Below are 25,361 nucleotides of genomic sequence, written 5' to 3'. Positions count from 1 at the left end.
TGGATGTATAATTATAGATTGTGCTAGTTCCTATGATTAAAAAATATGCAGTATCAACTGGATATATTGCTGGTAGGAATGTAAAATAGTGCAACAACTTTGCAAAAGAGTTTGGCAGTTTCTTAGAATATGAAAGTTACTTACATGACCCATCAGTCCTAATTTTCCCAAGAGAAATGAAAACCTATGTCCACACAAAGATTTATGTATGAATATTCCTAACACCTTTATTAGTAGTATACAAAAATTAGAAACAACATAAATGTTCCTCTATTGGTGCATGAACCCATAAATTGTGGTATATCAATGAAAGGAATGCTTCTCAGCATTATTAAGGAACAGATGGCTGATGAACACAGCAACATGCATAAATTGCAAAAAATATTAAAGAAGCCAGACACAAAATAAGAAATACTTTTATGAACTTCTAGAAGTAATCTATACTAATTACTAATAATTCTCATCTATCATAAAGCAAACATAATTTCAGTGGCATTCACTGAAAAAAAAAAGACACAAGGAAAGTTTCTGGGGTGTTGGAAATGTTCTATATGTTGATTCATTGGTGATTATACAGATGTATAAATCTGTCAGAATTCATAGAATTGTACCCTTAAAATGGGTAAACTTTATTGGTTTTAAGTTATATCTCAACGTCTGTTTTTAAATGTGTATGGTAGCATGAAAGGGAATAATAGCAGAAATAGCTTGCCTTGGGAAGTTGGGGATGTCTTTCTGATGAGGCAGTGTTAATGGAAATTGAATCTGGTGAATTAGGTAGTGAAACAGTATCGAGGGGAGGGGAGGAAGGGAGAACGGCCTGCTATGGGAGAGGAACATGTATGCAATTAGTGGGTAGTATACACTGAAAGAACTGAAAGAAAAGTGCAGCTGGAATTCAATGACTGATGGAGAGAGATAGGTGAGAAAATTCTGGAGAAGCAAGGGTGTGCATATAGGGTACATGTGCCATATTCAGGATTGGGCTACATCTGTAAGAAAGCTTGATTAGAAAACAGAATAAACTCAGAACCACTCCCTATTGTTGGTTAGCTACCTTGTGATAAGTAGTTATCTTCTGTATATTTTTTTCAAAGACCTGATTATCTTAAATTCTTGATTACCTTTGGAACTTTGGTGGTTTGCAGATTTCTGTCCTGTATTTGGTGTATTTTTGTTTTATTTTAAGATGTGTATGTATAAGCTCCTTGATATTCACCTTGGCAATGACTTTTTGGACTTGGCAACAAAAGTAAAGGCAACAAAAAAATAAGTGGGACTACCTCAAACTAAAAAGCTTCTGCACAGCAAAGGAAACCTTCAACAATATGAAAAAGGCAATCTACAGAATGGGAGAAAATATTTGCAAATCATATATGTAATAAGGGGTTAATATCCAAATTATATAAAGAACTCATACAACTCAATGGGATAAAAACAAATAACCCAATTAAAAATGGGCTGAGGGGCTTCCCTGGCGGCACAGTGGTTGAGAGTCCGCCTGCCGATGCAAGGGGACACGGGTTCGTGCCCCGGTCCAGGAGGATCCCACGTGCCGCGGAGCGGCTGGGCCCGTGAGCCATGGCCGCTGGGCCTGAGCGTCCGGAGCCTGTGCTCCGCGGCAGGAGAGGCCACAGCAATGAGAGGCCCGCGTACCGCAAAAAACAAAAACAAAAACAAAAAAATGGGCTGAGGAACTGAATAGATATTTTTCCAGAGAAGACATAGACATACAAATGGCCAAAATTTACATGAAAATGTGCTCAACATCCCTAATCATCAGGAGAATGCAAGTCAAAATCACAATGAGATATCATTTCACACCTGTTATAATTGCTATCTCAAAAAAAAAGACAAGAGATGGTAAGTCCTAATGAAGACTCGGAGAAAAGGGAATCCTCATATGCTGTTGGTGGAAATGTAAATTTGTGCAGCCACTATAGAAAATAGTATTGGAGGTTCCTCAAAAAATTAAAAATAGAACTACCATATGATACAGCAATCCCACTTCTGGTTGTATATTCAAAGTAAATGAAAACAGAATATTTAAGAGATATCTAAACTCTCATGTTCATTGAAGCATTATTCACTATAGCCAAGATATGGAAATACCCTATGTGACCATGTTAGCCAATGGAAGAAAAGATATAGGGTGTATAGGGTGTGTACATGTGTATATAATATTACTCAGCCATGAGAAAGAAGGAAATCTTACTATTTGCAGCAACATGGGTGAAATGTGAGGGCATTATGTTAAGTGATATAAGTTAGATAGGGAAAGACATACTGTATGATGTCACTTCTATATGGAATTTAAAAAATCAAATTCATAGGAACAGAGTAGTAAAGAGGTTGACAGGGGCTGGGGATGGGAGAAATAGGAGAGGTTGGTGAAAGGATATAAACTTTCAGCTGCAAGTTGAGCTACAAGATGACTAAGATCTGAAGATCCTCATACATGAAGATCGATGTACACTTTAAATACTTTACAATTTTATTCTCAATTATACCTCAAGAAAACTGAAAAAAAATCAATAGCAAGCTGATCTCATAACTATAAGAAGATTTATAAATATAAAGCAGCAATTTGAAAACTACCTTCTACATTTTTACAGAAATTGCTATGTAACAAAAAAGCTTATGCTATGTGCCACATAGAGTCCATGTCTGCTTTATGCTTCTGGGGGGTCTCAACTGATATTATTAATTTGAATATTATTTGTTTAACATCATTATTGGAGTATAATTGCTTTACAATGGTGTGTTAGTTTCTGCTTTATAACAAAGTGAATCAGCTATACATATACATATATCCCCTTATCTCCTCCCTTTTGTGTCTCCCTCCCACCCTCCCTATCCCACCCCTCTAGGTGGACACAAAACACAGAGCTGATGTCCCTGTGCTATGTGGCTGCTTCCCACTAGCTATCTATGTTACATTTGCTAGTGTATATATGTCAATTCCACTCTCTCACTTCATCCCAGATTACCCTTTCCCCTCCCTTGTCCTCAAGTCCATTCTCTACGTCTGCATCTTTATTTCTGTCCTGCCCCTAGGTTCATTAGAACCTTTTTTTTTTTTTTTTTAGATTCCATATATATGGATTAGCATATGATATTTGTTTTGCTCTTTCTGACTTACTTCACTCTGTATGACAGACACCAGGTCCATCCACCTCATTACAAATATTGTTTTAAATTAAAAAAAATTAAATAAATGAGAAAAAAGAGAATCTTCTTGCTGTGTTCATTCTGCAACAAACCTTTAATGAGCACATATAGTATGCTGAACACTGTATTAAGAATAGTAACACAATAAGTAATCTTGTAATTAAGATTACTTGATAATAATTAAGTTTAGAACACTGAAATTTTATAACATTGCTTAGACTCTCAATATTAAAGGAAATACAAGACCTATGCCTAAGTGGCATCTATAATAACCCTCACCTGAATCCCAACTGTCCTGTAATTGAGCATCTTGGCAATAAGTTATGTATTTTAGCATTCCCTAAAATTGTAATGAGAGTAATGTCCTCATGAACTAAATCAAAATCCAAATTGCTTACCAGATCCAGAAAACTTGTGAAGTTATTGAAATATGTCAGGGTGAGATACTATGGTAGGAGAATAATGACTCCTGGAAAGATACCTGGAATCTGTGAATATGTTACCATACATGGTGAAAAGGACTCTGCAGATGTGATTAAGGTTAAGGACATTGATATGAGGAGAGTATCCTGGATTGTTTGGCTGCATCCAATGTAATCACATGATTCCCTTAAAGTGGAAAAAGAGTAAACCAGAGAGATTCAAAATATGAGAGGGGGCTTCCCTGGTGGTGCAGTGGTTGAGAGTCCGCCTGCTGATGCAGGGGACACGGGTTCGTGCCCCGGTCCAGGTAGATCCCACATGCCGCAGAGGGGCTAGGCCCATGAGTCATGGCCGCTGAGTCTGTGCGTCCGGAGCCTGTGTTCCACAACGGGAGAGGCCACAACAGTGAGAGGCCTGCATACCGCAAAAAAAAAAAAAAAGAAGAGAGGGACTTGACCTGGATCGTGAGCCAAGGAATGTGAGTGGCCTCTATAAGCTGGAAATAAACCTCAGCCAACAAAAAATAGGAATTTCAGTCCTGCAACTGATAGAGTAGGATAATTAAATAGTCAGTTTAGAAATCCCCCTAGGGGATTAAGGAGAGAAAGGGAATTCTGAAGGAGTTTGGGAGACTGTTGTAAGCTAATGACCACTCAGGGAAAGAATCCAGTAACCTAGCAACAATCTACACTACCCTGAAAGAAGACCAAGTGCATCCAAGCCCCAGACACATGCAAGCCACAAACTCTGATAGCTAAAACACAAGACAATAGATATGGGGTCAGAATCTTAAATGAAATCAGAGAGTTAATAGTCCTTGAAGAGTAGCATTTCTGCATGTAGCCAAGACAGAAATATAGGTGAAAGGGGAAAAAACTAGGTGAAAGTTGACTTTATACCAAAACCTGAGATGAATTACCACTTTTTAGTATATGTTACCACCGTTTTGCTAATATATGTATGATTTAAATAGTGCCATGACAGTCCTAGTTAAACCATAAAGGGCCAAATGAGGAACTAATGATGTAAGCCTTGACATCTACCCAAGAATGAGGAAGAAGGTTGTCTTCTCCCCTCCCCACTTTTTCTTTGATTATAAAAATGTAGCCCTCTTTTTTCTCAGGGCTGCTGCGCTTCCTTGCCAACCCGGTTGTATCCCTCACAAGCGTCCTATGCTAATAAACTCACTCTGCCTGCTGCTTTCCCTCACGCTGAATTCTTTCTGTGATGAGACAAAGGAACCTGAGCTTCAGTAAATCCTGACACCAGTTGAGCAGTTTTAATCAAAAGACAGTGGGTTCGAGTCCCATCCTCATTAGGGATTGTGGGTTCAAGTCCCATTCTGAGTTTTGGCTGGGTTTGAGTCCTACCCAAGGAGTGCACTTTCACAACCACACAGAAGTGAGTTCTGTCAATAACCTGAATGAGCAGGGAAACAGATTCTCCCTAAGTGTCTCCAGAAAGGAATTCAGCTCTACTGATACTAATTTTATCCTGGTGAGACCCATACTAGACTTCAGACATATAAAACTGTAAAATAATAAATTTGTAGATTTTTAAACCCATATTTCTTAACTTTGTCACATTATAATATTTTCTAGATTTGATTCTCACAGAAAATAACTAACTTATGAAGACTGTTTTATTCTCCTAGTGTTTTTTTTTTTTTTTTTTCTGTTGTTTTGAGAGTAGAACTATCTGTATATATTAAAGTTAGTATTGGGTTAGCCAAAACATTTATTTGGGTTTTTCTGTAACATCTTATGGAATATGTTTTAATCTCAATTAAACTGTATGTCATCTATCCCCAAAGTTTTGATAACCTCTTCTTACCAAACAGACTGAGATTTACAGCCTGGAATTCAGAGATGACGGTGTTAGGGCATCAGTCTACTTTTTCATATCATTTCTCATTATTCTATACAGAAAAACTGTGTCTTCAATTTATATCTGAACATATTCCATAATTTCTTTCATATCTATTTCTAGGAACTGTATACTAGTCCTTGCCTTTCCTAACTTATCTTCTTTCCTATCCCTTCCTACTTTAATTTGTACCTTGAACTATCAGTCAGTTTTAAAGAACCATCCTAAACCATCCTTTCCTGGAATGATTCTGCAATGTATATATTCTGCAATGTATATATCAAAGTCCTATTTCATTTTTTAAACATTTCCAGTCATGTTAGAAATTACTTATGGCAGCGTAATAAAGATAGCAGCACCTGACAGTCAGTATACATGCACAATATTTACATTCATTTGGAAACATACAAATGCAGTCATATTCTAGTGCAACTTCACTTATAAAATTTAATTCAGTAGTATATTATAAAAATAATATACTACCAGTTAGTGGGATTCAGCCTGGGAGTTCAAGTGTGGTCTAATATTAGGAAATCTATGTACATGATACCCCATATTAAATGTTAAGGAGAAAAGTGCATGTATTTAGTTCAATTGATTAATGACATTGAAAAACCAAAATGTCAATTATTGATTAAAAAGCATATTGAGCTTGTAATACATGGAATATATTTATGTGTGTGCATATGTACACATACATATACATACACCTATACACAATCAATATATGTATAAAAATAATATATATATACACACAGACATACACATATACTATTATATGTATGTACATTTGAATAGGCCATTATATACTAATGTACTTATATATATATGTATATACTTAAACATATATTTAGACACACATATATACATATTTAGATGTACAGAAAATTATATATACATAGTGTATTGGTACATAATGCTCTATATGCATGCATGTAGGTATATAAAATATAAATAATATGCTTATATATACACTACATTTACACACATAAAATATATGAATATATTTATGCACACTCACCAATACATATCTCAGTTAAACAAGAAACCAGTAACAAACTTAATGGTAAAATTTAAAAAATAATAAAACTTCAATTAAAACTTTATGAAGCATATATTTAGTGAGTGCCTGCTATATTCTAGGCATTCTTCCTGGCATTTGGGTTACATCACTGAACAAAACAGAGATGCCCATCCTTGTGGAAAATTATTCAACCTCTGAATTATATCTTGATATGAGATGTGACAGAAAATTCAGCTTTATTTTTCCCCTAAATGTCCCCCCAAAATGCACATAAATCTTCAACTAAGAACTAGGCAGATGTTTACTATACCTTCCTACATTTTATAATGTTCTAGAAGCTCTATCCTATACAAATAATGGAAATAAATATTAGAAATCAGTAAGTGAAATTACTTTTTTTTTTTTTTTTTTGCTTATATGATTGTATGTCCAGAAAACCCAAGAGGAAAAGCTGAAAAACTGTAAGAAACAAAGAGACACTTCAACAAAAATCCTGGGGATTAGGCTGAAAAATTTCTCCTCCAAAATTCACCTTTACCTGGAACCTCAGAATGTGACCATACTTGGAAATAGGGTCTTTGCAGATGTAATTATTTAAGATGAATCATACTGGATTAGGATGGGCCATAAATCTCATAACTGCTATTATATAAGACAATCATGTTAAGACACAGAGAGATGGCCATGTGATAAGGGAGCCAGAGATTGGAGTGATGCAGCTGCAAGCCAAAGAATGCCAAGGATTGCCAGCAAACACCAGAAGCTAGGAAAGAGGCAAGGAATAGATCTCCCTTAGAGCTTTCAGAAGGAAGCAACCAGGCTGACACCGTGATTTTGAACTTCTGGCTTCCTGAATTGAGAAAGAATACATTTCTATTGTTTTAAGCCACCAGTTTTGGTAATTTGTTACAGCAGCAATAGGAAAGTAACACATTTCTTTTAATGTTAAATACAAAAATTAATAGTTTTCCTTTGTAGATACATAACTACCAAGGAGAAATATAGGTGGGAAAAGACATCATTTATAATAAAATACAAAAGGTGATATTTAATTTAATGTAATGAATTAAGAATTAATTAAGAATTAACCCTGCTTTGATATGTCCAATACATACTTGAATAAAATTTTTAAACTCTAATGAGGAAAATATACAACCTTTGAATAATCAGAAAATTATAATCTGCTTTTGGTTAGAAGGTTATAATTAGACAATAATTCACTGTAAATTAATTTATCCATCTACTGTGATAGTAATAAAAATAGCAAATTAATTTTTCAAATGTTTTAGAGAAATGAAAAAAATAATACCGAAGTTTATTCAGATAACAAATATAAATGTACACAAGAAAATCTTGGAAAATAAGTTTTATAAATAGGAAAGAATAGCTCTTCTACATATTAAAATGTATTTTGAATCTACTAGATTTCATATCACTAAAAATTAAATTGAGGCAGATTAGAGAGTTATAAGTAGATCAAAATACATTTAATTTCTGACAAAAAGCATAATTTTAATTAATGGGAAAGATTCAGTAGATTTTTTGTGAAAGACAGACTACCCAACTGGAGAAAATAACTAAGCTGAATTTCCTATGTTATGCTTGATATCAACACACTTATTTGTTGATATAATGAATATTTTCCACAAGAATAGTCACCTTTGTTTTGTTCAGTGATGTATCCCAAGCACCTAGAAGAGTACCTGCCATGTAAGTCAATAATTTTATGTTTCATAAAAATAAAATCTGTAGTAGAAAAAAATTAAATTTATATAACAAAATGTTTGTAGAGGATAACACTTACAAATATTGAAACGAAAATCACAGGAAAAGCACAACTCACCAAGAATAAAATTGACAGTGAGCTAATTTCTTTAATTTACAATGGATTCGTAAAAAAGTAATGGGAATAATAGACTGGCAGAGCAACAGACAGGATGAATAAAAAATAATTACAAATACTCAGTAAGCATTAGAAAATATTTCCATCTCCCTTATAATTTAAGGAATGCAAGTAAAAATATTTTCTTTATTTTATTTTTTACCAGTTAAATACAGAAAATGCAAATGTTTGATAATATTCAGAGCTTGTGAAGAAGTGGAGAAATATACGGTTTCAAATACTGTAGGTGCAACTATTTGGAGGAAAATTTGGCAAAATCTATTAAAATTAAAAATGCATATACCAACTGACATAGATCACATTGCTAGAAATTAACTCTGCTAGAATTTACACAAATTATATAAATGTTTTTACTATCAACAAGTAATATTTATTAAACTCCTCTCTGAAAGAGGAATAATTTGAGACTGGTGCAAAAGAGGTCAATAAGGAAGATAAGGTCCTTTGACACAATATAGGTAACTAGCTGAGGAGTTCACATCTTAGTTAGAAGGTAATATGGTATCTGTACAAGGATAGTCAACAAATAACTGTTTATAATAACAAAAGAAGCGTAAACCACATAAATTATACATCTATTTAGTACTTACGAATTTTGACATATCCATCCAACAGAATATTATGTAGCCATTATAAAGAATCTTGTAGACATATATATGCTGATAGAGAAAGACAGATATAATATGCACTTAAATGAAAAAAAAAACAACAAGATGTGGAATAGTGCATCTAATATTATTCCTTTTATGTATATACAAAAATTCCAAAAAAGTGAACATAGCTGTGTTGGTAACAGTATTACCTTTTTGAACGATATGGGGTAAGGAAGATAGTTTTCTTTTAAAATTTATTTTATTGAAGTATAGCTGATTTACAGTGTTAATTTCTGCTGTACAGCAAAGTGGCTGTTTTATACACATATACATATATTCCTTTTCATATTTTATTCTTTTTATATCTGTCTGTAATATCTGGATTTTTAAACCATGTCTAGGCAATGCCAAGAGAGATTTTTGGACAGCAGGTCTATGTGCCATTTTGATTTCTTTACACACATTTCTTTCTTTACACACATATAATTGTTTCTAAACATTAATAAATTTTGCAAAATAATTAAAATAAAACTAGAGAGAAAAAATAAATTTGTCTTTTTGAGGCCACAGTTAGGAGGAGGGAAAAAAACCTTGCTTTTTTGGTCTGAGGAATCATGCTTTCTCAAATTTATTATAAGTAGAAATTGCTTCATGTTTTCAATTTCCAAAAAAAGCTGACCATAAAAAGTATACTTTATTTGTTTCAGTCTGAGTTGTAATCTGAAATGAATCTTTATAATTCCACTTGTGTAATCAACAGAAGCAGGAGTTGTGGAAATGCTGACACCATGCAAACTCCAGTCTTGTGCTAAGAAAGGTGCTATAATGTTTTGGGATCATTGTGTCTTTTCCAGGCATAAGCTTTTTGTTTATTTATTTTAAAAGTCTTATCATGTTGATGGTCTACATCATTTGCACTATATAAAACTTCATGATAAGATATTTTATCAGTTATCTGAAAAGAGGAAAAAGAGGATCATTTTGTTCAATTAGCTTTTAGTTTGCCAAAGGCTTTAAAAAATGTGCAAAATTGTTTCTTACAAATGATTGAAGAAGAAAAAAAATATTTCAGGGCTCTCCATCAAGGTGCTGGATGTTCATTTCATTTTTTTCCTAATGAGGTGTTTTATAGATAGATGCTTTCTCTGCTCTGAGGTTCACAGAGTGTAGATGTTATCTGCATTATTCATTATTGAAACAGTGGTATATCTTGGTTAGATTCTAAACTCAAAACAGTTCTTATGACTCACCCTATGTCTCCCATAAAAATCATAAATTATGTAATGTGCAAATCTTTTCACTATAACATCATTGTTTCTGGCAAGCTAGTCAGTTATTTTTATTAAATGTTGCTCATCTTCCATATGGACTCCCATTTTCAAGGTAATTATGAAACAGAGATGAGGAGATATGAAATGTGTAAAGTATCTTTTCAATTAAAAATATTTTAGGAAACCACACATATAAAATGGTTTCTACACAACTCCACACATCAAGATCAAGCATTCCTTTCCCTAATTATACTTAAAATGACACAAAATACTAAAATGTTTTATTCAGGTGGAAGTCACAAACTATGGACAATATACCATCTCTTCAAACTAAAAAGAAAAAAAAGTTGCTGCATTCTGCATTGTACAGATATACAGAGTCCACAGCACTTTTAATTGGCTATCATCTTTATAATGATCATTTAAATTGTCGTTAAATATTTATAAGCTTGAAAATCTGTCATATTGTTGATTAAGACAGAATTGATGTGAACTACAGTCATTTTAATGAGTGTTAATAACTCATGATTAGTTCTCCTTGAAATCCCAGACATTGTATTTCCTTCTTCATCTCAAAGCTATCTCCTTTAACTGCATGCATCCTCTGAACTAAGTGTCTTTATTTTATATAACCTTTTTTCCAGTTTGTATCTAGAGTGCGTTTCCTGAATTAGAACTCTTTTCTGCCTTACGGATTTTGTTTGACAGACGAATGTTGATCTCTCTAGCCATGTAACCTCATGACAATCACCTTCCCTAAAGTGCCTGACTTTTCTGTTTATGCATAATTACTCAATTACTTATTAGATTGGTGGAGAAGAATACCACACTATTTTTGCTAAGATAAGGGTAAAATCCTGGATCTTTTTCTTTCTTCCTCAGTTTACAGAAGTGTTAAACAGGGAACAACTTTTATATTTATTCATTCATTCTCCAATTGCTACCCATAAAAAAGGATGAATTAAGCCAAAAAAAAAAGGAAAAACTGAAGCAAGTAAGGCTTTCTCAGATCAGTTATGAGTTCTCAACTGATACTTAACTAGAATGGCTAATATTATGATCATGGGTGCTGATTACTTTTCTTTCCAGGAACTGACATATTTATATTTAAGAAGAAGTATATGGGTATATGTTGAGCACTAATAGGTTCTAATTATGACCAATTATATATTATAATCGTATTAATTCACACAAAAAGCCCAAACAACTTCCCCATGTCACACAACAATGACTGATCGATCGAATACATCTGATTCCAAGATCTATGCTGTGTGACCCTTCTAAAATACTTTGTTTCAAAAGCTAGAGCCATAATTATCAATATGATTGCTATTTTATTCTTCTTTCCAGCTTAAAAATCATCTTAAGAACTAGTATGTAATCTGTTATTTATAGGAACTGTGAGGCATAAGGGTCAGGGACTATTATCTCTATTTTACAGACAAGGAAGTTAAAGAGTTAAAGGAACATGCCAGATTATCACATTATATAAGTCAATATAATTCTATTTACTATAACATAGATCCTCAGATATTTGTTGTTTAACCCACGAAAAATGTATTGCTTAGTCAAGCCAGTCTAACCTTCATTTGTGCTGGTAGTTGAGACTCTGTTCAATGTAGTCCTTCCAAGACCCCAGGCTGACTTAAACTTGGAATTCTTCACCATGTGGTTTCCAGGGTCATCCTGGACACCAGCTCCTGGGAACAAAAGAGAAAGGGTGTTGGATTACATGGAAATTTTTTTTTCTGGGTCAAGTCAGAGAATAGTTTTTAACATCTTCAATACATATTCTATTGGCCAGAACACAGTCATATAGCTAGAGTCATAACTGAATTATAAAGGAGTTGGGAGTGTAGTTGTTTTGGTTATCTATTCTTGCATAACAAACCACTCCAAATCTTAATGTCTTCAAAGGATTAACTGTTATCTCTCATGGTTCTGACAGTTGACCAGACTTGGATGGTTTTCATGGACGTTCTCTTGTGATTGCATTTTAATGTTGGCTGGATCAGTAACCATAAGAAAATGGCTTACTGTCAAGATAACTCACTCATATGATTGTCAACTGATATTGTCTATGGACTGACTGGTGACTCAACTGAGGCTGTAAACCAGAACATCCGCAGGTATCCTTTTCATGTGATGTGGGATTCTTACAGCATGATATCTGAGTTCCTAGAGGAAGCATCGTAAGAGAAAGCATTCCAGAGAGTAACAAAAGGAAACACTGTTCAATTCAGAATTACGCTGGGATTGGCACAGTGCTGCCTCTGTCATATTCCTTTGGTCAGAAGCCCCACCCTGTTTCAAAGGAGTAGAGAAATAGACATCACTCCTTAAGTGAAAGCATGGCAAAATCACATTGAATGAGAGCACGGGAGGGGGGTGGGAGATATTGTTGCCAACCACCTTACAAAGTACAATCTGCCACAGTAATCTAGCTATGTGCCCAGCAGAAAACAAATTTGGTTAGAAACAGCCAGCCTATTTCTGCCATATTCAGTTAATAAGATGTACACCAAGGACATAAAACCAATTATCTTGAATACCCAAGATAAATACTATATAATCAAGGTGGAATAAACGTTCATGATTATTTTGTTAGCTATTAATCTCTACTAAGGGCTGATGAGTAATGAGTAATAACATTGGGCTAATCATCACTTGCAATGGATCAGCTGCTACCTTCTTACTAAATACTGGAACTCGACAGACAAATGGTAGGCAGGTTAATTTAATTTGACCCCTTCCATCATAGAGGGAATTTTTATTCCTCACTAAAAAACGAAACTTATTCTGGATGTGTATTTGCCTTTTCTTCCTGCAAAGCTTCCGTAAGCACTAACATCTATAGACTTACTTCATCATACAATTTTACAAGAAAAATTCTGCTTCTGCTCAAGGAACTAATTTTAGAGCAAAATAAATAAAGCAATCATCTCACCCCACACAATATACGGTTCTTAATGTTTACTCCATTACCCAGATGTCACTGGCTCTAGAGCAGGGGTCCCCAACCCTCAGGCAGTGGATCTGTTAGGAACCGGGCCACACAGCAGGAAGTGAGTGGCAGGCAAGCGAGCGAAGCTTCATCTACCACTCGCCATCACTCACATTACCGCCTGAACCATCCCTCCCCTCCCCCATCCGTGGAAAATTTGTCTTCCACAAAACCAGCCCCTGGTGCCAAAAAGGTTGGGGACTGCTGCTCTAGAGAATATTTAAATAAGCTTATTGAAGGCTCAGTTACTGTCCTAATTGGGAGAAAAACTGAGAGTTCATAACCACCATCTACCATTATAAACCTCTTTGAATGACTAACCACCATATGGTGATCTTTCTCTTACATCTAGACTGTATTTATCTGGGAGTCAAAGAATGAAAGTCAGTATAGCTATAGACCATAACTCAGTAATGTTTTGCTTACTGTCCCCAAAACTTTGGACTTCTCTGGATTTGAGTTTGTCGTAATCATTGTACTTAATTTTAGTCATTCAGCAAATGATCTCCAATATGTCAGGGGCTTAACTCTACAAAGGTTTATTTCTTGTTCATGTAAAGTTTAGTGGGGTCTCTCTTCTATCCTATGATGTGGGGAGATGTGTTCCAACCATTTTGTAGTTCTTCATTCTCAATACACAGCTTCCAAAATCTGGTTGATATGGAAAAAGAGCGATGAAGAAAACATGCCATTTCTAAAGTGCCACAGACCAGCTGTAATACAACTCCACTCACATTTCCATTGGCCAGAACTCAACCACATGGCCTTAAGTCAACTTCGAGGAAGATAGGGAATGTGTTAGTATTTGTTGGCCCTAAGTTTTTCTGACACAAAAATCACAGTCACCAAGAGATTAATAATTCCACTAGAAGACACAGCAATGCTTCTACTGAAGTAGAAATTGAAACTGTCACCTTTTAGGCTCCTTATGCCTGAAACAACAGGAAATGAAAAAAAAGATTACTGATTGAAGGGATTAATCCTTATTATCAAGGGAAAAAAAGATTGCTATTATACAATGGTAGCAGGAAGAATTCAGTCAGGTATCAAAACACTTCTCTAACGATACCTCTGTTACCATTCCCAAAGGAAGAACACAACTAAAGATAGTTGAAGACTACAGTAGCCAGTGCAATCAAGAAAAACTGTATTAGCTTTTTCGATGTAACAATAAAACCATATCAACAACAACAAAACCTCAGAATTTCAGTGGCTAACAAAACAAACATTGTCACATTTAAATGTTTACTGGCATGTAAATCAGCTAAAGTTAGGCTTATCTGGACTAAACTCAACTGAACAAGCCTGGATCTTGTTTCTGGATTAGTTCAGGTCTTCTCCATGACTTTTCCAAAACTAGGCTGAAGAGATAACATGATCCTTCCTTGGAACATGTTCTTCTTCTGTCAGAACACAGAGAGCAAATCATATCGAAGACTCGTGATCACATCACATCTGCTAACATGTTACAGGTCAAAACAAGCCATATGGCCAAGTCCAATATCTAAAGAGCAAGAAAATATACTTTGACTAGTGAGAAGTAAAAAGTTACATGGCAAAGGGGGTAAATACATAGTTCTATAGCAGAACGGGAGTGAAGATTTGGACGTAATATATTTAAATAATTTACTTGCATAATAATGCTACCTTCAATAATGAAATTTTCAATCTGTTACTGCACCAATAATGAGATTTTGGCTAAGGATAAAAGGGACGCAGAATTGGAAGTAGAAGAGAACAGTAAAGGTTAACTTGTCCAAAACATGAAAAGGGTCGATTTCATGGAAACTAATTACCCTCCAATAATTAAAGCACTCTGTCTTGTTCAACTGAAGTACTTGAACTTCAGCTCCTCCCTTAATTATATCAGGAAGGGGGCTAGTACTCACCCAATCGTGATAATATATGAGTAATGTCATTCATTCAACAAGTTTCATAACTGCAATCACAATTGCACATCTTCCTGAACCACAGAGGAAGGGTTGGTGTTTCCAATTCTATGTATGCTGAGTTAAAAGGATGTGACTACAGCCAAGATTATGACACATCATATTGCTGTTGTATCCCTGTCCCTGATTCTGCCACTGCTTTCCTAATCAGAAGTCTCTAATAAATTCCCCATAACTCAAGATTCAGAGCCTGGTCTTTAAAATCTGATGTTTGTCCCTGCTTGATTTCTGTATACTATACCTAGAATGTCGTAGCAAGAGGGGCCTTGCCTATCTGCTACTGTTTTTTCTCCGTGAGTTTTTACCAACAGGCCACTTGTGTATGCTGTCTACCACTGGCCTTTGTTTGCTTAACTGACCTCCACCTCCAATTTTCTGCAGGATTGCTGATATGGTTTAGGTGCTGCTAAATATGAAATGTACTTATAAGATACTTAGAAGACAGAAAGATGGGGTAAAAACATTCTTTTTTTCCTAAAAGAGGTGGAAGTTATCTGGACAGATGAGAGTTTTTAGTTTCTGACTAAATTTCTTTCCCTGAAGGTGATGCATGATTGAGCTGTTATGATGTCAGCACAATTTTCTGTAGGTTTCTAACAGTTAGGTGCCAACTGCAACCTTCTATTTCCTTGGATCACAGCTGGACCTCCACTCAGAGCCCATCCAGAGTTTTAGTTCTCCAGTCCTTCCCAAAATGTTTAAGCACATTATTTCCTATATTAAGTCCCCTTTCTACTTATAATAGATAGATTTCTTTTCTCCTGATTAACTCTTGAATGATGCTACATCCTTCCCTTAATGTTTTTCACTTAACACCAACTTTTCCCTAAATAGGTGTTCCTGCTTTCATGGGTCAGAGTTAAAGGCTCATCTTCTGTTATTATTTCTTTTTTCTTTTTTGTATTTTAGACATATTGATCTCTTCCATGTCTTTTCTTTTAAAATTATTTGGGATGACTAAAATAATTCTCTCATAACTCACCTTCTATTATTTAGAGTTGGATGTCAGGTGAGTTCACCCTGGTGTGCACACAATTGTCTGTTAGAGTTTAAGGGTGTGACTTGGCTTGGCTCCCAAAGTGAATCAACCATGTCAACCAACTTAACCAAAATAGTCAGATTCTACCTGATAATACAGGTCAGTAAAAACAAACATATAAAGCAAATTCAGATCATATTTGATTACTTAAACCATTCTGTCCTCTCTCAGTTTGTGTCAAAATGTTGTGTAATTGGAAGATCAAATTGTTTTGTAAATAAGCTGATTGTATGAGGGAATTTTCATACTTACAAATCTATTTATTCAATTTTTGAGCTCAATGTAACTAGATAATACTTGCATAATCAGTTATTACTTAAAACCAAGGAAATAGATGTCAGATATCCATTAGAGGCAGATAGAAAAGACAGGAAAAGGAGGTACCATGTGCCCAGGAGAGTAGCAGTAAGAGGAAAATCAGATGTTGTTGAAAAAAAAGAACTAAATTTTTTGAGTGTACAGGTGAATCATGTAGAAGTAGAACTAAGGAAGCAGTATGATATAAAGTTTTGAATTACTATGATGAAGAACTTAAAAGGTTGTTTACATATGAAATTTAAAAAAAAAAAACTTCACAAACAAAACATTTTATCGGTGCTTGAAATGGAGAAAGATGGAAATGACATAGAATTCAAATCCTAATTCTGATGTTTTACTCTTACCTATCATAACCTTCTGAAATATCTAAATGACTATTCATCCTTTGCTCTTTTCTTTCTCCTAAATTGAATTCAATAAACATTTGTTAAGTTCTTACATGGAGATCACAATGTTAGTACTATAAGGAATACAAAATTGAGCTACACAATGTGTATTAAGTCCTAATGAAGAAGACAAGTACACCTGTTACTTTATTAAAAGCTAGATCTTTAAGTGCTAAGTGGAAGAGAAAAGCCCATTGTACTACTTGTGAATTTTAATGAGGCAAGGATTCTGATTGTAGATATAGAGAACGGTACATAGATGATATGAAATCTTAATTAGGTAGAATTGGGAAGGTAAAAATAATAACATAATAAATTATTTTGAATAACATTTTAATATCAGGCAATTTATTCCTCATAATTTCATAATAAATTGAAAGTGATTTAAAAGTGATTTAGTAGGGGAAAACATATTCAGTTCATGTAAATATGAATACATTATTTTTTTCAAACTACTGTGGTGATCTATTAATGGATTGTGAAATCATTTAGTTGATCTCTATCAACATTAAAAAAATTAAAGAGAAGAGCAGAGAAAAGATCAGAGTGCATTGCCTGTATTTAGCATAAAAACAAACATGAGCTATTGTTTTCAGTAGTGTGTATGTGTGCACATTTATGTGTCTATATAAAGAATTACTCTGTAAATTCCCCTTACTATTAGTTATGTTCAAAATGTTTAATCTGTATGTATACCATGTGTACCTACTTGTATACTATCTGTATACCTATATTATAATCTCTCTATATACTGTAATCAATACATAAATCATAAGTTTTGGATAATACAGAATACTCCCATTAAGATATCTCAGTAGTGAAGCTCATTATCTTTGTAGCTTTCTGTTGCTATGCTCCAAACTAGGGGGTAACACTATCTATTATTTTGGAACTTTGCTGTTATTTCAGGGGCTTAATTTGAGCATATGGTGAGGTTGCTGAGTGAATCATTCTATCTTAAGAGCTGTATTTAGCTATTTTTCCATCCTCTTGTTCTGTCTTCTCTAAGTTTTTTTCTGCTGTTGCTGTTGCTGTTATTTATTCATCAGTAAGAAGGATAAAACAGAAAACATGAGAAGGAGCAAAGACAATACCCCCCAAACTCAGTAAGTGAGGACTGGCATTGATTTTGAAATTTTCAGGGCCTAGGCTGATTTATTTTTCTCTCCTGTTATCACAATTTACTTGATTCACTTATTATAACTGCTGTAGTCATCAGAAAACATAAGGCCTCATTAAGAAGACACTATTTTTATTTTTATTGAAGGTCTGAAAAGAAGGGAGGGGTTTCCACTTGCCTAATGTGCCTGGTATCTTCAAAACCTGTTCAGGGAAGATTTTACTTTGCATTTGGCCTAGCAGTTTTCAAAATGTCATAACAATTTTGCAATATTTGATTGTGATAACAAAAACCTAAGAATGCAAGTTCTCCCAGAGAACACATACATTTTCATCGGGTTGTCCTTCTTCAGAGTGTTCCCCTATGAATTTTCTAAAGAATCAAGATAAAAGCAGAGAAAGCCTTGGAGAGTTCTGAATTGAAGCTGGATCTATCTCTTAATTCAAAGGCAAAGGTCTCATTATAGGTGTAGATCTTAGGCCGGAGACGACTACAGTCTAATAGGACAGATTCGAGGCTCGAAGACTGAGCCCATGGCTTGGCCTCCTTGAATAAGCAATTCCATTATATATTCACATGACAGTGTATATTTTAGTTACACTTATTTGTTCTCTAGATAAATCTCTAATTAGCTTTCTTCATACAGATTTTAAATGATGAACAAAAACAACAAAATATTCATTGAAAAAAGTAGAATAACAAAATGTATAATCTGTAAAATATACTTTTTTGTGAGATGATAATATTCAAATATTTGAATTTACTTAGAGGAAAACCATACATAATTTCATGTGAAAATGATTTAAATACTATCTATTACTTAGAACTCTGACAGTGACAAGGATTATATTTCAGATCTATTTTATTATTATTAATTTTCTTATTATTATTATAGATAGGCAATTACATGAAAATTCTTTTCAACTTCAATGACTCCATGATGGGACCATCAATATATCTGGCAGTAGTTTAGAGTTTGTCTTAAATTCCAGTAAGCTAACATTCTGGTTATAGACTGAAAAACAAAGAAAAATTATAGTGATTGTAGAAATATTACTAAGAAAATTATAAATCTCAAATACAAATTAAATTAATAGGTATGAACTCCTAATTCTTGCTTTATTAGTTAATGATAAAATAGTAGAGAGATTAGTGATTTTGTAGAACTAGCTATTAAGATTTGTCTCAAATAACTTTACCAGACCTGGCCTTATTTTACTCACCTACCCATGTAATTTTTTAAAAATCAAACTTAGTAGTCTTTTATTAAATATGGTTATTTTGATAATATATAAAATGTGTTTGTTACTGAATCATTCAACTTCATTCTTCCCTTTGTATTGAAACCATATCCACTACAGATGATATGAAAACTGTTGATATTCTTGGGTCTTAATCTAGACACTATAATGAGGCAATGTACTATGTTTATATAATATTTATTTCCACACTTTTCTTTAAAAGCAAATATCAAAGGGAAATCCAGATTTTAAGAACTATGTAGATTCACTTTTGGATAGCACATGTTTTTTTAAAAATTGTGATAAAATACATATGACATAAAATCACCATCTCAACCATTTACTCTACAATCCAGTAGTATTAAGTATACATATTCACATAATTGTGCAATCAATCTCCAGAACTTTTTCATCTTATAAAACTGAACTTTGTACCCATTAAACAACAGTTATCCATTTCTCCCTCCTTTTAACCCCTGGCAACCTCCATTCTACTTTCCAGTTCTTTGAGTTTGACTATTTTAAATATCTCACATAAGTGCAATCATATGGTATTTAATTTTTTTTGTGACTGGCTTATTTCACTTAGAATAATGTCCTCAAGTTTCATCCATACCACAGCATGTGTCAGAATCTCCTTCCCTTTTTAAGGCTGAAAAATATCCCATTGTATGTATATATCATTTTGTGTATCCATTCATCTGTCAATGGACACTTATGTAGCATCTACTTTTTGACTCTTGTCAATAATGCTGCTATGAACATGTGTGTACAGATAGTTCTTTGAGTTCCTGCTTTCTTTTGAGAATAAACCCAGAAGTGGAATTGTTGGATCATACATTATATTTTTAATATTTTAGGAATTGCCATACTATTTTCCACAGAGGCTGTGGACAGCACACTTTTTGAAAATTGAGTTATCTTCTATTTATTCATCCTTTCATCTTCCCAGTTAGATTGTGATATCCATGGTTCAGGTAGGGCTTAGTTATGAAACTCTGTAACAATCACAAATATATTGACTTAAATAAGCCTAGGGAACAATGAATAAATACTGATTTGACCACTAATCTATCAGTAAATATTTAGTGAATATTTCCTATGTGTTAGAAATATTTTTAGAGGTTAAGTTTATTTTGAAGTAAGCCAGTCACAAAATCTTCGCCTTCCTTTAGTGTGGGAGACAAATATTAGACAAATATAAAACATATTGTCAGATAAATTATACTGAAATAAATAAACACAATATGGGAATAGAGAGTGAATGAAGATGGAGTTTTGATGGGATGGGCAGACAAAGTCTCTATGGATAGGTGACATTTGAGTAGACAGCCTATAAAGTTGATTAACCGGAAGGGTCACAAGTCTCTAGAGAAATGGATATCTGAGTAGCTTATTCTTCCACAATGATGTGTTTGTTTTTATAAGACTATTTTCAGCTATATATGTGAAGTTCATTCTATACTGTGCAAGACTTAGAATTGGATTAGCAATATAAACCCTACAAAATTTGGATTTTATGTTTTTTTTTCATTTTCTGTTATGTTGAGCATGTAGCCACTCAGTAACAGTTTGCTCTGAAAAATATTGTGAATTCCATAGTTTTGTACGTCTATGATAATGTTAGACATCTCATTAAATTTCCTCATTTCTTCTTTGACATGCAGCTAAACAACTTTTTCCTAACTTTAGTCATTAGGTAATAAAATTTAATATAATTTTCAAACATTTAATATTCAAAACATATTGCAAAAATGAATTGGCCTTCATCTACTAATTTTTTTTTTATATTTAACACTGCTTTCTTTCTTATACATAGACTCTCTGTCTCCATCTATAGTGTGTGTGTGTGTGTGTGTGTGTGTGTGTGTGTGTGTGTGTATAATGTATTAGCATATATTATTACTAGTAGTTTGCTAGAGCAGCCATAACAAAATACTACAAACAGTGTGGCTTAACTGAAATTTCTTTGCTCACAGATCTGGTGGCTGGAAGTGAAAGATTAAGGTGTTGGCAGGTTTATTTTCTTCTGAGGGCTTTCTGCTTCATTTGTATACGTGAATTTCTTGCTATGTCCTCATCTTCTGTGTGTGTTCATCTCGGTGTTTCTTTGTATGTCCAAGTTTCTGCTTCTCATAAGGACACTAGTCATATTGGATTAGGGTCCACCCTAACAGCTTCATTGTAACTTAGTCACCCCTTTGAAGGCCCAGTCTCCCGAAGCAGTCACATTCTCGGGTAATAGGGGTTAGAACTCAACATAGGAATTTTGGGGGTAGACAGTTCATATATATATGTATATATATTATATAATATATATTATATTTTATATATATATTATATTATATATATATAATATTATATATATTATATATATAAACCTACAAAATATTTGACTTCCTTGTCCTAACAATAATAGGTGAAATAACAAAGTCCTCAGACAGAAAACAGGAAAGTGAATTTTTGTGTTAATATATTCCTCTCTGAAATAGCTCCTAAAACGTTTAGATGTGAATTAAATATTTTAATACTAACACAGACTCCCAATATATAATATGATCCAAAAATAAAACAATATTTGCAAAAAGAAGTTGAAAGTTAAAGAGAAAATAATTAACAATTTTAGTAAAACTATGCATTTTTTTAATATGAAAGTAAAACCCAGTGCACTTCTGTAGGACAATTCTGAAATGTTAAAAGGGACTTTGTAGTTCTAAAATGTAACCTCTAATATTGTAGGTTAAAATTGTATAAGATCCATCAATTTATGCTTTGTGGTTTTACTTATGGCTGGTTATGATTACTTATTTGTGGGTCATAAAAACCCAGTGTGTTTTCCAAACAGTCAAATTGCCTGTCAGCTACTAAAAGGGCAGAATTAATGAGAAACTTACTTTATAGTCTAAAGAGTAGCAGCTGGGGTCTGTTTTAACAAGTCTCAGGAAACATACATGGAGGGGAATTCTTTGTGGCTAGACATATCCTGCCTCATCTCTAAGAAATTCTACTCATTGAGTTGAACAGTCAGACAGACAAAAATCAAGGACATAGCAATATCTTTTGAAATCATTGATTACTAGTAAGAGAGTAGAGGACCATTTTCTACTTAATTTCCACTGTGGCGGAGAGTGTGATGTGTTCACCAAATTCCATTTCCTTTTCCTTCTGGTATATAGCTGGACCACATTTCTCAGCCTCCCTTGCATTTATATGTATCCAAGTAAATTAATTCTTGCCAGTGGAATATGGAAACAAGGCAAATATGCTACTTCCAGACCTGAACCATCTCCATTATGAGTATCTTATTTTTTTCCCCTTAATTTATCCACTGGAGAATACTCAGAGTAGTTCAGAAGACCTAGAAGGAGACAGAAAAATAAAACAAAAGTAGTCTGGATCTTGTAATTATTATATAGACCACCAGTCAATCACTAGTATTACTATGTAAATTAGAAAAATTGTGTTGTGTTAAGTATCAGATATTTTTAGATTCACTGTTAATCATAGGTAGCTTATCCAGAATAATATATCCACTGAAGATGAGAATTAGCTTCATAGGAAAGCTACATGATACTCTAACATACTGGTCTCCCTAAGGATGAACAGAAGAATCAATTGAGGAGGTATGAAAATTTTCAAATTTTTCTAAACATTTTATTAATTTGAAAGGAAGAAAACTTTCCTGCCATTTTACATATTCCTTACTGGTAGTATATATTTCTTAAATAAATTTATGTATTTTGTTTGTGATAAAAGTCAAAAATAATTTGATAGTGGGGCATGATTAAAATGATTTAGATATCTCTGATCAAAGACCTAGCTCTAGGTGTAAAGTTTAGAAAACAATTTACTTTTGCAAATTTGAATAATGTAGCATTTCAACATTATGCCAGCTCAAGAAGCCTGAAAAATTATTAAACATAAAGACATTTGATAGACTTAGTTTATCAAAATCATCTAGTTTATTTCAGTACATTAATACAAGAGAACATCACTGTTCATTCTCCACCTCTTGCATCTACAATGGCCTTATAACTTGGTTTGACCAATAAAATGTACTGGAAGTATCACTGTGTGAATTCTGATCTGAGGTTTCAGAGTGTCTTGAATTTTCTGCACTTGTCTTTTTGGAACATGGCTGCCTGGAGCACAAGTCTAGCCTAGGCTCCTTGAGGAGGAGAGACCATAACAGAGAAGAACAAACCTGACTCCATATTGGATCTATTCCTTTAGCTCTAAACTTTGTGCTCTATTGCCTGTGCTTAGTCATGCTGGCTCTGCACATTTGTAAAGGAATGTTGCCTGTATCCTGAAATATACATAATAGCTCTTTCTCAAGGCTCTGCCTCCCAAGCTTGACCTTTCTTTTATACAGAGATAAAAAGTTGCAGAAGAGAAAATAACGTTTGTTTTGTTGATGGTTCATAGAACATCATGACCAGACCTATCTTGACAGGTGCAAGAACAAAGGATCCTCACATCCCCTCTGGGATCTGGAGGGCACCAAGAAGTTTGCAACAACCAGCCACATGCCTTTCCTTTTTGAATTCTAACCCAGGTAAGATGGTTCTCTGGGACACTAGTATGCCATCTTCTCGATCTGCTGGCTTCCTGAATAAGGTCACTATTCCTTGCTCCAACACCTTGTCTCTCGATTTATTGACCTGTTGTGCTGCAAGCAGTATGAACTTAGAACTTAGACTCGGTAACAAGACCATGTGGAGAAAATGATCCAGACTTCCTAAACTCCTCAGCTATCCCAATGGTCCTACAGGGACAAGATATTCTAGCTGAGTACAGCCCAAATGGTTGACCTGCAAAATAGTAAGCAAATAAAAAATTGTTGGTTTAAGCCATTAATTTTGGAATGACGTGTTACATTGCAAAAAATAACTGATACAAATATTATTATAGAAGGCAAATATTCCATAGATAAAAGATGCAGTGTAGTAAGAAGCACAAAGTTGATTTTAGTTGAAATTAAGATTTTTAAAGAACAACTGTAATTATAAAAGTTATATGTAATGTTAATATAGAATTGAAATAAATATGGTATCTCTTATAATTCCCAAATAAACTACCTCTAAAAGGTAATATTGTTCACCAAGAATCTGATCATTGGAGTTAATGATTCCACTCAATTTTATGCTTCCTGGGAGAGTGGTATGTACATCCTCACCTTTGCCATAGCATCATTGTAGTTGAAGTGAATGTCCCCATTCCATGACTTTGGGTTTGGCCACGTTACTCACATTGGACAACGGAATGTTAGCAGAACTGAAGGGAACAGATGCTTAAAAAGTGTTTGTGTGGTTGGCTTATCCTCTTATACTTTTATGCTTTATCCTTCTTATGCTTCATAAGAGCAACATACCCTGTGTTTTCAGACTGAATCCTAAAATGAGACATGTGAAGATTTATCCTAGTTTATCCACTTATCAGCATCCTGAAGCAGATCTGCCCAGGTTGAGACTATCCTAAATCACTTGCAACCCATAAACATTAGAATAAATGTAAGCCACTTTATTTGGAGATGTTTATTATTCAGTATTATAATGATAGTTGCTGCTAATAGAAAGTCCAATAGACGTATCTATATTCAAAAGTAAACTTAAGTGCATAAAAGAATATAAAATTCTGAAAAATAGAAAAAAAATCTACTTCCCTTGTCTATTAGTGTACTGTGCTTACTTTGTATATATAACAAGTCTACTGATTACTTAAGAATCTGATCTAGAAAATAGTCATAAGAAATAAATTAACCCTATCAACCACTATAATATTCATATTTTTCAGAATCAGTACCTGATTATTTATCAAACAATCATATTTTCATGACACCACTCTATAAAATTGCATGCTCTCCCAGAGAGAGAAAACCATTTTACATTCATAAAAACAAAAATGTTTCTAATATGAATATATAGCCCTGCATTTTGTTCTCATGCAGTAAGTAGAAATGATATTCTATTTATTCACTCATATAACATGTGGTTAAATTCTCAATTTCTTTCAATTAAATTTTCAGTTTTATGTTGATACTAAAGTCGCTG

Source organism: Tursiops truncatus, chromosome 1 (assembly GCF_011762595.2).
Source record: "Tursiops truncatus isolate mTurTru1 chromosome 1, mTurTru1.mat.Y, whole genome shotgun sequence".
Lineage (NCBI taxonomy): Eukaryota > Metazoa > Chordata > Mammalia > Artiodactyla > Delphinidae > Tursiops > Tursiops truncatus.
Note: the sequence above shows the minus strand (reverse complement) of the source record.